The sequence below is a fragment of the Schistocerca cancellata genome, chromosome 11 (genome assembly GCF_023864275.1).
Source record: "Schistocerca cancellata isolate TAMUIC-IGC-003103 chromosome 11, iqSchCanc2.1, whole genome shotgun sequence".
NCBI classification, from domain to species: Eukaryota; Metazoa; Arthropoda; class Insecta; order Orthoptera; family Acrididae; genus Schistocerca; species Schistocerca cancellata.
This window is the reverse complement of record NC_064636.1, coordinates 48,490,807-48,505,395: the sequence shown is the minus strand read 5'-3', so window position 1 is coordinate 48,505,395 and position 14,589 is coordinate 48,490,807. Positions and strand designations below refer to the sequence as shown.

Sequence of the window (14,589 nt, the reverse complement as noted above, 5' to 3'; positions counted from 1 at the left end):
TTTATGTTTTTCAGCTTGTCCGCAATAACTAAATTAGGACGCGACAGTCTTCGTATTACATTCGCATATTCTGCGCGGGGTCCCTGGAAGCGCTGCCCGCTGTGTGAGGCCCCCGTAGCAGACTGCAGTTGGTACCTGCCGGCCTCGCAGCCGTTGGCAGCACTGACTGCGTGCCACAGCCCAGGCGTCTGTCGCATTTGTATCGAGTCGTGTCCAGTGTGACGTTCTGCGTTGGGGTTTCGTGCTGCTGTTTCTGCGCCGAGAATTTCTTCTGCTGCACCCACACCCTTAATAAGGTAAGGACGACTGTTTTCATGCGTTCCCGCAGTGTTGAATTATTTTCTTTGTTTTCTTTTGGTTTGTTTTTGCAAAGTCATGGTAGCTGTAAGGTTTCATTTACGTTCACTATGGAGACTATCCCTTACAAAGCAAACCGCGTTCGGTTATTACGCTCTCAAAATATTAACGAATTTCGTATTACAAATCTTATTAATTTAAAGTCCTGCCGACATTCCTATTAATTCTGCTGTTCTACGGACTTTAGGCATGAGAGAAAAGCATAGGCTCGGACGAGATTTCTACTCGTATTCGCGCCATTTTGTTGAATTTTTTTTTTTTCCGAAATATAGGTTCGTATTTGTACACATGTGATCCATAAAAGGATTATTCTGCGTGTTAGGAATAACAGAACAGAATGACGGAACACTGCTTCTGCAAGTAGATAAGATGCTATGGCAACTTCGATTATTGAGGAATTCAACAATTACTTTACGTCAGGATAGTGCGTAGACCTTGGGACAGTCTGATCCTATTCCTAATGGCTTGAAATCAAACCAAGCTAGACGCATTTTGACAGTTCGATAGTGGAGCATTGAATCCAGTATTTTCCAAAGCAGTCAGCTCCACGAAAACTGCCGAATTTAGTACAACTAATCTGTTAGCTTCTTTCTCCCAGTCCTGCATTAGCAATCGTCAGCACGTTAAGTCACGCAAATGTGTTTTAGTACAGAACGCTGTTCCATTGAATTTCGATATTTTCACTTTTCTAGAGTAATGTTTTTGGTGACAACGTAGTCTGTTGGTTAGTCAGTAAGACAGATAATGTTACCCTCCATTTCGTCTTTGTTCTATACGTGTAAGTGGAGAAATTAATGAATTCTTACGATGACCTAAAATTGATCCTCTTGCTAGAAAGTTTGTCAAATTCCCGTCGTTAGGGGCTTAGTCTTCACTTCTGTTAATAATCGTGCATCTCCAGGCAGTGACTGTGCCGTACACTTACCAAAAAAATAGTCGGTTTTCTGCTAAGGGGGTATCTGGACGAGTGAAGCAGTATCCCATGTAAAGGACCAGTACTCAAACACTTTGGCAGTACAACCAGCCATCCTCAGAATCTTTTCTGATAAGTGTTTGTCATTGCTCAGAACGATATCAAAATACAGAGTATCAGTTACAAATCTCGCTGCAGAACTCAATACATATTCTTGATGGAACAGTCCATAGGTGTACTTTCGGTTCATAGCGTGCACGTTGGACACTACGAACAGGCAGTTCACCTGTGGACTGTTTCATCAAAACATAAGTTGGGAGAAACTGAAACCAAACGGGTGCTGCTGAGTAATACTTTATTAGGACAAACAATTATTCAACTGTTGCGGCTTTAAGAAGAACGCATTGTTACATCTGTAGTTGCCTACAGTATGAAGTGTGTTGCTGTTGCGTAGAGGAAGGAATACACAGTTTATATCACAGCAAGCAGATCTCTTGACATTAATACGTTAAGAGTAATTTCATCGTCTTTTGTGGAAGTAAATGAAAAATAGCAATGCAGGTGGTTGTAGACAAACTTCCACAAAGAAGGGCTGATACGATAGCCACCTCCCTGAAATATGGGTTGTGTTGACAAATTGGTTTGCATCCATAGATACATACATACATTGATCCTTGTTGCATAGCGCATTAATACATTTCGTAATGATGTGGGATGTCTCACTTTAACATAAGTTTTCTTTACACAAAATAGTAAATATTTTTATAGTTAATACTTCATGTCTAAAGATTCATCTATTCAGTAGGAGCTGTCATTCAGGAATACTTTTATTTTCTTTTAAATGTTGTTTAGATATCTGCTGGATTTTTAATGCTGTTTGGCAAATGACCAAATATTTTTGTGGCAGCATAATTCACACCTTTTTGTGACAAAGTGAGATTTAATCCAGAGTAGTGAAGATCTTCGTTTCTTCTAGTGTGGTAGCTATGCACTTCGCTGTTATTTTTGAATTGGGGTGGGTCATTAATGACAAATTTCATAAATGAATATATGTATGTCGAAGGTACTGTGAATATCTCAAGTTCATTGAATAAATGTCCACAAGGTGATCTTTGGTGGGCTCCAGCTGTTAGCCTGATCACACCCTTCTGTGCTATGAATAATTTTCCTCTTAGTGACGAATTGCCCCCAAATACGATACCGTGTGTAAGCAGTGAATGAAAATAGGCATAGTAGGCTAATTTAATGATGTTCATCACCAATATTTCGCAATAACCGCAGTAGCGTAAGTAGCTCAACCTAACTACACTCCTGGAAATTGAAATAAGAACACCGTGAATTCATTGTCCCAGGAAGGGGAAACTTTATTGATACATTCCTGGGGTCAGATACATCACATGATCACACTGACAGAACCACAGGCACATAGACACAATCAACAGAGCATGCACAATGTCGGCACTAGTACAGTGTATATCCACCTTTCGCAGCAATGCAGGCTGCTATTCTCCCATGGAGACGATCGTAGAGATGCTGGATGTAGTCCTGTGGAACGGCTTGCCATGCCATTTCCACCTGGCGCCTCAGTTGGACCAGCGTTCGTGCTGGACGTGCAGACCGCGTGAGACGACGCTTCATCCAGTCCCAAACATGCTCAAAGGGGGACAGATCCGGAGATCTTGCTGGCCAGGGTAGTTGACTTACACCTTCTAGAGCACGTTGGGTGGCACGGGATACATGCGGACGTGCATTGTTCTGTTGGAACAGCAAGTTCCCTTGCCGGTCTAGGCATGGTAGAACGATGGGTTCGATGACGGTTAGGATGTACCGTGCACTATTCAGTGTCCCCTCGACGATCACCAGTGGTGTACGGCCAGTGTAGGAGATCGCTCCCCACACCATGATGCCGGGTGTTGGCCCTGTGTGCCTCGGTCGTATGCAGTCCTGATTGTGGCGCTCACCTGCACGGCGCCAAACACGCATACGACCATCATTGGCACCAAGGCAGAAGCGACTCTCATCGCTGAAGACGACACGTCTCCATTCGTCCCTCCATTCACGCCTGTCGCGACACCACTGGAGGCGGGCTGCACGATGTTGGGGCGTGAGCGGAAGACGGCCTAACGGTGTGCGGGACCGTAGCCCAGCTTCATGGAGACGGTTGAGAATGGTTCTCGCCGATACCCCAGGAGCAACAGTGTCACTAATTTGCTGGGAAGTGGCGGTGCGGTTCCCTACGGCACTGCTTAGGATCCTACGGTCTTGGCGTGCATCCGTGCGTCGCTGCGGTCCGGTCCCAGGTCGACGGGCACGTGCACCTTCCGCCGACCACTGGCGACAATATCGATGTACTGTGGAGACCTCATGCCCCACGTGTTGAGCAATTCGGCGGTACGTATACCCGGCCTCCCGCATGCCCACTATACGCCCTCGCTCAAAGTCCGTCAACTGCACATACGGTTCACGTCCACGCTGTCGCGGCATGCTACCAGTGTTAAAGACTGCGATGGAGCTCCGTATGCCACGGCAAACTGGCTGACACTGACGGCGGCGGTGCACAAATGCTGCGCAGCTAGCGCCATTCGACGGCCCACACCGCGGTTCCTGGTGTGTCCGCTGTGCCGTGCGTGTGATCATTGCTTGTACAGCCCTCTCGCAGTGTCCGGAGCAAGTATGGTGGGTCTGACACACCGGTGTCAATGTGTTCTTTTTTCCATTTCCAGGAGTGTATTTCAGCAGATCATCGATGTTTCTTCAAATTCAATTTCTCATCAGTGTACACATCCAGAAATTTTGAATACCCTGCCTTAGCAACAGACTTGCGTTCATAGCCTATATTTATCAGTGTTATGCCATTTACTGCACAGAATTATATTCACTGTTTTTTCTCAAAATTTAATAAGTGTCCACTTGCAGAGAACCACTTAGTAATTTTTATGAAAGACATTATTTACAATTTCCTTGAGTGTGATTACTGTACTTGTATCATTAGCAAAAAGAACTAGCTTTGCATCTTCATGAATATAGAGTAGCAAGTCATTAATATATATTGAGAACAGTAAGGGACCCAAGACTGAACTCTGTGGGACACCATTCTTGATACCTCCCCAGTTAAAGGACTCTGCTGATTTTTGCAGACAATCTGTAGTGCTAATTTCAGCCTTCTGCATTCTTCCAGTTAAATATGAATTAAACCATTTGTGCACTGTCCCATTCATGCCACAATACTTAAGCTTGTGTAGAAGAAATTCATGATTCACACCATCAAAAGCCTTTGAGAGGTGACAAAATATCCTAATGGGTGATGTTTGATTATTCACTGCATTTAATATTGATCAGTGAAAGCATATTTATAGCATTTTCTCTTGAAAAGCCTTTCTGAAAACCAAATTGACATTTTGTTAGTACTTCATTTTTACAGGTACGTGATGCTACTCCTGAATACATTACTTTTTCAAGACTTTTGAATAAAGCTATCAGAAGTGAGACTGGCTGGTAGTTGTTAGCATCAGACCTATCCCCATTTTGGAAATACGCAAGCGTCCGATCCCGCCCATCTGCTTTGACGTCACAAATATGGCGGAAACGACCATAAACCACGATTCCAATATGGCGCATATAAAGTCGTTACGTACACATTATGAGGACGAAAATCGAAAAACAAACACACACACTTTCCACAAAAAGCCTAATGAGACTAACGGGACAAGCGCGGGAAATGGGGTGTTTTTGGGTGGCGGGCAAACTAAATATAAACTAATTTGGACGCCCACCCCCATACAAAACAACACAAAACTCTCCAAATACCACTAAACACAATATCATCTGGAATCGGACACTTCCCTTGACCTATATAGCTCAACAGCAGCTCCCGATCCCATAAACGAGGATCAAACACTTTCCTTGGCCTATATAGCTCGAAAAACATCTCCCGATACCAATACCAACATACGCAGCCACACATTGGGATCGAACACGTCCCTTGCCCTGTGCACTGTTAATTTTATCCGTCATATCCATTCCTGAACAAAAACAACAACCGATTAATTTTACTAAAATTACCACACGATGTACAGCGAACACTAAATTAACTTTCACACAAGATCGTTAACTCACTGAAACGAATTCCACCACAAACACAGCCGACACTCGAACAATTCTGGATAATGATCAAAAGCAAACTGAGCCCATTACACCACACGAACGAAAACTCTGAACACACCACCAGAGAGCACAACAAACCACAACACGACGACATCTACAAACACGCCACACTCACAAACCAAACTCTGCGCCGTCGTGACGTCACACACGACACCCTTACGTCACGGGTCACGGGTCAAAGCCGACGCGTGGGATCGGACGCTTCTGTCGACCCCTCATTTTTACGCAGTTTTTGAACAACAGCGTATTTCAGTCTTTCAGGAAAAATACATATCTGGCTGAGACTCCTACTTATTTGTTGGGAACAAGCTTTCAGTACTCCGTAGCACAGCGAGAGGTCTAGGTTGGTGTGGAGTAAGGTGGTATGGCTGTGAGACGGGTAAGACAATGAACGTGAATGCGAAATAAAGGGTGGGGCTGCGGGGTTCGTGTGTAGCACGTACTTCATCATAAGAGCAAACCAGATGTAAACAAACGCAAGCGCGATGATTGGTCAGCAGCCGTAGCTCTCCTAAACTGGTGGTGCTCCGCTCTTGGAAGTAGGTCCAACTTAAGTGTTCGGTAGCTTATTAGTATGTCAGTGTGGAAGAACCTTTCAGACATTCTGACGTATTAACAGCCATCAACGTCTATCTTAATCGCACTTTACCTACGAAACTTTTATCTTAAAAATTGTGTACAGTCACAGTGTCTCTGTAACCAGTACTTGTGCTCTGATTGTCTCGCTGTTCATACGTACCGCGAAAATGGACGACACTGCTTCCTGCTTCGCAGTGAAACACGCGCGTGGAACACCGTTAATGGCGAGAAACAAGTAGTTAATGTTCTTCACAAGATTACAGACAAAAATCAGCTTTTAACTTTTTTCGAGTAGGACTATGTATCAGAAATAAGGGAGGTGTTAACTGTATGCGTGGCGTGATAGACAGGGTCGTAGACTGACCATCGTGTGTGCCGGCGGGCGGTGGTTCTACACTCCACGTGGTGCGTAATTTTCTTTGTTTGGTTTGAATACCTAAAGCATTTAAATATGAAACTCATCACATCTACATATACATCTATATGGTTACTCTGCAATTCACAATCAAGTGCTGGGCAGAGGGTTCATCGAACCATTTTCATACTACTTCTCTACCATTCCACTCTCGAATGGCGCGTGGGAAAAAGGAACACCTATATCTTTCCGTTCGAGCTCTGCTTTCTCTTATTTTATGATCATGATCATTTCTTCCTACGTAGTTGGGTGTTGACAAAATATTTACACATTCGGGAGAGAAAGTTGGAGATTGAAACTTCGTAAATAGATCTCTCCTCAATCAAGACTGCCTTTGATTCAGTGACTCTCAGCCCAACTCGCGTATCATATCAGTTACACTCTCACCCCTATTTCGCGATAACACGAAATGAGCTGTCCTTCCTTGAACTTTTTCGATGTCCTCCGTCAATCCTACCTGGTAAGGATCCCATACCGCGCAGCAATATTCCAGCAGAGGATGGACAAGTGTGATGTAGGCTGTCTCTTTAGTGATCTGCCAACAAAGCGCAGTCTTTTGTTTCGCCTTCCCCACAATATTATCTATGTGATCTTTCCAATTTAAGTTGCTCGTAATTGTAATTCCTAGGTATTTAGTCGAATTGACAGCCCTAAGATTTGTGCGATTTATCGTATACCCAAAATTACTCGGATTTCTTTTAGTACCCATGTGGATGACCTCCCACTTTTCTTTTGCTTAGTGCCAATTGCCACTTTTCGCACCATACAGAAATTCTCTCTAGGTCATTTTGTAGTTGGAATTGATCGTCTAATGACTTCACTAGACTCTAAATTACAGCGTCATCTGCAAACAATCTAAGGGGGCTGCTCAGATATCTCCTAGATCGTGTAGGTAAATCAGGAACAGCAGAGGGCCTATGACACTACCTTGCGGAACGCCAGATATCACTTCTGTTCTACTCGATGATTTACCGACTATCGCCACGAACTGTGACCTCTCTGAGAGGAAATCACGAATCCAATCACACAACTGAGACGATACTCCATATGCACGCAATTTGATTAATACTCGCTTGTGAGGAACGGTATCAAAAGCCTTCTGGAAATCTAGGAATATGGAATCGATCTGAGATCCCTTGTCGACAGCACTCATTACTTCATCGGAATAAAGAGCCAGCTGTCTTGCACAAGAACGATATTTTCTAAAGCCGTGTTGGTTATGTATCAATAAGTCATTTTCTTCAAGGTGATTTATAATGTTAAAGTACAGTATGTGCTCCAGAATCCTCCTGCAGATTGAGGTCAGTGATTTGGGTCTGTAATTAAATGGGTTACTCCTATTTCCTTTCTTGAATATTGGTGTGACCTTTGCTACTTTCCAGTCTTCAGGAACAGACCCTTCAAGTGAGCGGTTGTATATGATTCATAAGAAAGGCGGTATTGTCTGCATACTCTGAAAGAAACCTGATTGCTATATCATCTGGACCTGAAGACTTGCCTTAGGAAAGTGATTTGAGTTGTTTCGCAACACAAATCTACTTTTGTCACTCACGCTAACAACTGTTCTGGTTTCGAATTCTGGAATATTTACTTTCGTGAAGGAAATACGGAAAACTGTGTTTAGTAACTCCGCTTCAGTGGCGCCACCATCGGCAACTTCTCCATCGCTATCGCGCAGTGACGGTATTGACTGTTTTTTTTGCCACTGGTGTACTTTACATGCGACCAGAATCTCTTTGGGTTTTCTACCGTGTTTTGAGACAATATTTCATTGTGGAAACTACACTCCTGGAAATGGAAAAAAGAACACATTGACACCGGTGTGTCAGACCCACCATACTTGCTCCGGACACTGCGAGAGGGCTGTACAAGCAATGATCACACGCACGGCACAGCGGACACACCAGGAACCGCGGTGTTGGCTGTCGAATGGCGCTGGCTGCGCAGCATTTGTGCACCGCCGCCGTCAGTGTCAGCCAGTTTGCCGTGGCATACGGAGCTCCATCGCAGTCTTTAACACTGGTAGCATGCCGCGACAGCGTGGACGTGAACCGTATGTGCAGTTGACGGACTTTGAGCGAGGGCGTATAGTGGGCATGCGGGAGGCCGGGTGGACGTACCGCCGAATTGCTCAACACGTGGGGCGTGAGGTCTCCACAGTACATCGATATTGTCGCCAGTGGTCGGCGGAAGGTGCACGTGCCCGTCGACCTGGGACCGGACCGCAGCGACGCACGGATGCACGCCAAGACCGTAGGATCGTACGCAGTGCCGTAGGGGACCGCACCGCCACTTCCCAGCAAATTAGGGACACTGTTGCTCCTGGGGTATCGGCGAGGACCATTCACAACCGTCTCCATGAAGCTGGGCTACGGTCCCTCAAACCGTTAGGCCGTCTTCCGCTCACGCCCCAACATCGTGCAGCCCGCCTCCAGTGGTGTCGCGACAGGCGTGAATGGAGGGACGAATGGAGACGTGTCGTCTTCAGCGATGAGAGTCGCTTCTGCCTCGGTGCCAATGATGGTCGTATGCGTGTTTGGCGCCGTGCAGGTGAGCGCCACAATCAGGACTGCATACGACCGAGGCACACAGGGCCAACACCCGGCATCATGGTGTGGGGAGCGATCTCCTACACTGGCCGTACACCACTGGTGATCGTCGAGGGGACACTGAATAGTGCACGGTACATCCAAACCGTCATCGAACCCATCGTTCTACCATTCCTAGACCGGCAAGGGAACTTGCTGTTCCAACAGGACAATGCACGTCCGCATGTATCCCGTGCCACCCAACGTGCTCTAGAAGGTGTAAGTCAACTACTCTGGCCAGCAAGATCTCCGGATCTGTCCCCCATTGAGCATGTTTGGGACTGGATGAAGCGTCGTCTCACGCGGTCTGCACGTCCAGCACGAACGCTGGTCCAACTGAGGCGCCAGGTGGAAATGGCATGGCAAGCCGTTCCACAGGACTACATCCAGCATCTCTACGATCGTCTCCATGGGAGAATAGCAGCCTGCATTGCTGCGAAAGGTGGATATACACTGTACTGGTGCCGACATTGTGCATGCTCTGTTGCCTGTGTCTATGTGCCTGTGGTTCTGTCAGTGTGATCATGTGATGTATCTGACCCCAGGAATGTGTCAATAAAGTTTCCCCTTCCTGGGACAATGAATTCACGGTGTTCTTATTTCAATTTCCAGGAGTGTATTAAAAGCATCTCGTTTTGACGTCCGCACTAAATTTCGAGCTTCCGTGAAACTTAGCCAGTTTTGGGGATTTTGCGTTCTTCTGAATTTGGCATGCTTTTTTCGTTGTTTCTGCAACAGTGTTCTGATGTGTTTTGTGTACCGTGATGGATCAGTCCCGTCTCTTATTAACTTGGATGGTATGAATCTATTGCTGTCGATACTGTATCTTTGAATTTGAGCCATATCTGGTCTACACTTACATAATTAGCTTGGGAGGAATGGAGACTCTCTCTTAGGAAGGCATCAAGCGAATTTTTATCTGCTGTTTTAAATAGATATATTTTGCGTTTATTTTTAGTGGTTTTGGTTGATATGGTTTTGAGCCATATATGGCAATTAACTTGCGCATCACCAATTTTAAGAAAAATGCACATCCCGTAGTTTACAATTACGTATCACGCGAAAATTTCTGGTGATCATTGCAAGTATACATTCTTAATTACAGATATATTATAAAAGATTGCAAAGGATGGTTAAAGATAAAACATTACGTGATTAAATTTTTTGGAGAAAAATTAAAAAGTACTGTTTGAATATGCCCATTGTTTTGTAGGACAGATGTGGTATCACATGAGCCAGAGTGATAAATGTCGCAGAAAGATGGAAGACAATTTTGATGGCGTCGAGCACGCTGTACAAATGGATTATATTTACAGTTGTGGTCGTAGCACTGCAGCCTGAACCCGACAGAATTGATATGGAGCCAAGTTACGGGATTTGTCGCGAGAAATAACAAGACATTGCGCTGTCAAACGTACTGCAACTAATGCGCGAAGCTTTGTGACACGTCACTGCCAAACGATGGCGAACTGCAGAACAGCACGTCACGAAAGAGGAGCAGGAGGAGGAGGAGGAAATGTGGACATTTGCACACCACGAAACTCTGCGATACATTTTAGGGTACATAGGTATTGCGAAACGGAGACGTCCTTCGCAGGTGTGCAGTCCAGGCATGCAGTAAGAGCATTGGACAGCGTCTCCAGTACCTGGAGCTGGAACAACGGTTCTGCTCGCTTGGTCGGCTGTGTTCCTGTGAAGACAAAAAAAGGAAATGGCGGAAGACCAGACTTCATGTGGGCCGTCAAGACTGGTTACAAAAAAAAAGAAACTTATCACACTGTTACCCCGTGAGTTGACGACATTTGCACGTGACCGTTATAATTGTTTATGAATCAAAAAAAGTAATCATTTGTAATTGCTGCTACTGGATATGATGCCCTAAATTCCGTATTATGAAACAGCACCGTTTCAAGGCAACGGTACATGGAAGATTTGTAAAAACACGTCACTTTCTTTCGGATGTTTTATAATCAGACGTCATGTAAGGAAGTATCGGCTGCTAAATCCTTCATTACATTCAGTTTACGGTGCGGGGGCTGATCTTCCAGCGGTTGATGTGAGGCAGCGGTTGTAAGCGTTGAGTTACAGAGCAGAGGGTAGTCGTCGGTATTGCTTTCGTTTCCCAAATGTTATAAATGTTTCGATTTCGGAGAAGCAGCTCTGTATTTCCCCCTTACGTACTGGTTGCATCGAGTAAGATGGGAAGACACCGGTTTGAAAGCGGACAGTAGTACGAGGGCGTCCCTAACCTGAGGGATCGCTAGTCAAGCTACCTGGCGGAGGGGCAAGTGTGGCAAATGTCCAGCGTGGCAAATGTCCGTCATTCGCTGTACCACTGTGTGCTAGTAATCTGAAGTTGAGCCACTCACAGAGGTCCATCGTGGGCTGTAACTGCTGTATGGCGGCGAAACTTGGTATGCTAATGCGCCCTTGCGGAACCGATTTACACTGGAAAGAAATGTTCCCATATCTAATGCATTGGGAACGAAATGTGGACAGGAAGGCACAAACAAGTGAGAAAGGCAGAATGTCGATATTGTTAACCGCCAGTTGCTGAACGTACACAGGAAGGGACAAACAAGTGAGAAAGGCAGAATGTCGATATTGTTAACCGCCACTTGCTGAACGTACACAGGAAGGGACAAACAAGTGAGAAAGGCAGAATGTCGATATTGCTAACCGCCACTTGCAGAACTTGTTCAGTATGAGCACCGGAGACTTCGGCGAGGTGTTGCACAGTGACAGATTCGCACCTGGTAACCAACATTGGAATTGATTTCCTCCGGCGCCAACTGGTTTCGCGTTAACGCATTAGCACGTCTACAGTGTTTCGCTGCCTTACCATACTCACAGACCACAGTGGACTTCGGTCAGTAGCTGCATTTCACTTACGAGCACCCGGTACTTGAATGTCTCAGACGGAGAAAAAAAAAAAAAAACGGTTCGTGAAAGTTTCGCTGTCGCCTTGGTGGCCCATGTGGTCATAAACCATTTAGTAGTTAATCAGTTAAAAAAATCTGCAGTTTTCTCAGACTTCCGTCGTGTGTTTCACTTTTCTCAAAGCATCAAGGCTCTGCAAGTACCCGTATTTCCAGTACAGGCGGCTGCCTAAACTGGAGCAGCTCGCAGCTGCTGATAGCGGCCGTCGACATTGACCCGTGGCGTAATGGTGTGCTGCGTGACGTCACACACACTCACGGATACAACAGAACGTGTGGCTGCTATATTATTTTCTGTAAAGTGTTGTGGTGGAATAGTGATCCGTTGCTCGGCCAGAGTTGTGGTACAGGTTGTCAGGTTACAGTATGGTTGTCAGTCAGCGGAGCCAAAGAAATGGAACGCTACAGTAACAATTTTTGTGTGGCACGTACTTCAGGCATGTTAGCTTTGGAAGAGCGTTGTATGTCCGTTTTGGTGACGCACAGTTGGAATCGGCAGGTTCGGTGCTGGGCACAACATTATAACTTCAATATAGGAGCCAACCGCAATTACGACACACACACACACAGTTTAATTACACAAACCCGTGACCAGTTCCAGATTTTCAAACATCCATTGTTAAGTGCTTTTGCAAGCTGATCAGTACTTGCGTTAACCGCCTACGGCCAATCCAGCGATGCGAAATTTCGTCGTTTAGGTAGCAACAAACATCGATGCTCCCTGAAGGAATGAGTAGTCGAAACAACCACAACTGCAACATATCGAGATAAGATGTACCCGCCACAGTTGTCTCACAGTATTAAAACGGCCCATTCAGCTTCGCCTGTCACACAGCACAGGATACATTAACCCTCGGCGAATCTCCTTCATGCGCCGGAATTACCTGAGGTTTTTCAGTACTTCACTCGCTCACATTGCGGAGATAAACTTTTTTAGTAAAGTGTTAGTTGCTTTGTCGCTGAATATCAGCGTGGGGGGCGCAATGTCCATCCTCAATTGATCCCTGCAATGTGGCGCAAATCTGGAGGCGCCGGCCGTAACAGTCCGCTTTTAATTGTTGTAAGGGATCCAGACGGTACGGTTTGGAGTGTAACCGCCGACGCACCGTCTTCCACACACTTTGCTGCGGTGTTCAGGGTTCGTGGCTTCTGCGTGCTGTTGACTTGTGTGGACTGCGTACAGAAATCTCGTTCAGCCCCCTCACCCCTTACACGGTTTTTTGCACCTGCCACATTTGGTCAAATACCTCGCATGTTACAACACACGAAAAGTCTCCCCTTGCCTTGTCGGCATTTTGGCAAGGCGCTGAATTCGTAATGGCATGCAATCATATTCGTACATCTAATACTGCGGAAAAATTCGAATTCTGGAAACGAGTGAATCGTTCATGGTAGCCCTCTGTCTCGCCTTTTACCCGTCGTCCTTAGTTTCTGCACCAGTACGGTGCTGAGCAGCCCAACTCATGATCTCGATCCCCTTGCTCATTTTACACAAGGCCAAGAAGTCTTTAAATTCTTAGTCGGTCTGGTTGACAACATTGCATTTACGAATTATTTCAATAACGTACGTAATATCTGTACACGTAATGTGCCTGCAGGAACACCCGCGAAATGTTAACCATCAAAGTACTTCTGTGCCCGTACAATTAATCACTGCAGCGCCTAATATTTAATTCACAGAATCTGGTACTTTCTGAACACGCTTGGTTACACTTCACGCGCTGACTTTAATCCCAGTACATACACTGTGTACCTTAGTGTCGGGAATCTTTCCGTAAGCAATGAAAGATAATGTACGTAAATGATGAGTATATGCCTACTTCCACTGAACCCATATTACTCCTCTGTGGTACACAAGTTAATTATGTACGTACATGTAAACGATGCAGTTCCGCGTGTAACTGACGTATACAAAGACGCAGGTATCGTTAATACGTCGAGTGTAAGTGTTTGAATTCTAAAATTGGATGTAGAAGTTCGTTATGTGGAGAGCCAAGTACGGAAACCACTGCATCAGTGGCTTTATTCTTCTTTCAAAATAATGCTGAGAAATTTATACACAAGTGCTTTCTAACGCGTAAATACCTAGTGTATGGTGAGCTGTCACTGTTGCTGTTCATTAACTTGTAATTCACGCCCTGCCTACCCTTAGTTCACTTACAGTATCACTGAAGCGTCGTTCCTTTCCGTACGTAAAACTGCGACTACAAGTTACGAAATGCCACAGTAGGTGAAATAACGCCCTCTATAAAGCACTGCAGGACCTTTGCTTGTCTCTGAGTTGCACAGCTGATACAATGAATTTTCGTTACCACTCACGAATAATTCCGTCTCTCTTTTATTGACGATTAAAATGCTTAATACTTGGGCAAATCTGCTGATAGCAAATATCGTTCTATTTACTGTTTATCAAAACATGTCCCCGACCTTCATGCCTTCTTTCTTCTGTCGTGTAAATTTTGCCAACTCCAAGGAAACAAGACGACCGGCAAGTCAGGGATTTCTGTCTCCTTATCTATGAGTTTCAAACAGCTGCTTCTCTTTCTTTTTCTCCTACAGAAATTAGTATTGCGTATTTCTTTATACTTACCGCGTGTACAAATTATTTCCTCTTTTTTACTTATTTACATAAAA

General features: G+C 45.2%; 1 protein-coding gene across 1 annotated transcript in view; it reads left to right on the top strand.

Annotated features, from left to right (window-relative positions):
- Window positions 1-203: 203 nt before the first annotated feature.
- LOC126108175 (poly [ADP-ribose] polymerase tankyrase-2-like) overlaps window positions 204-14,589 on the top strand; it is a 97,190-nt gene continuing 82,804 nt past the window's right edge. The window contains exon 1 of the mRNA XM_049913416.1: window positions 204-296. The gene's annotated coding sequence lies outside the window, so the exon portion shown is untranslated. The remainder of the gene's footprint in view (window positions 297-14,589) is intronic.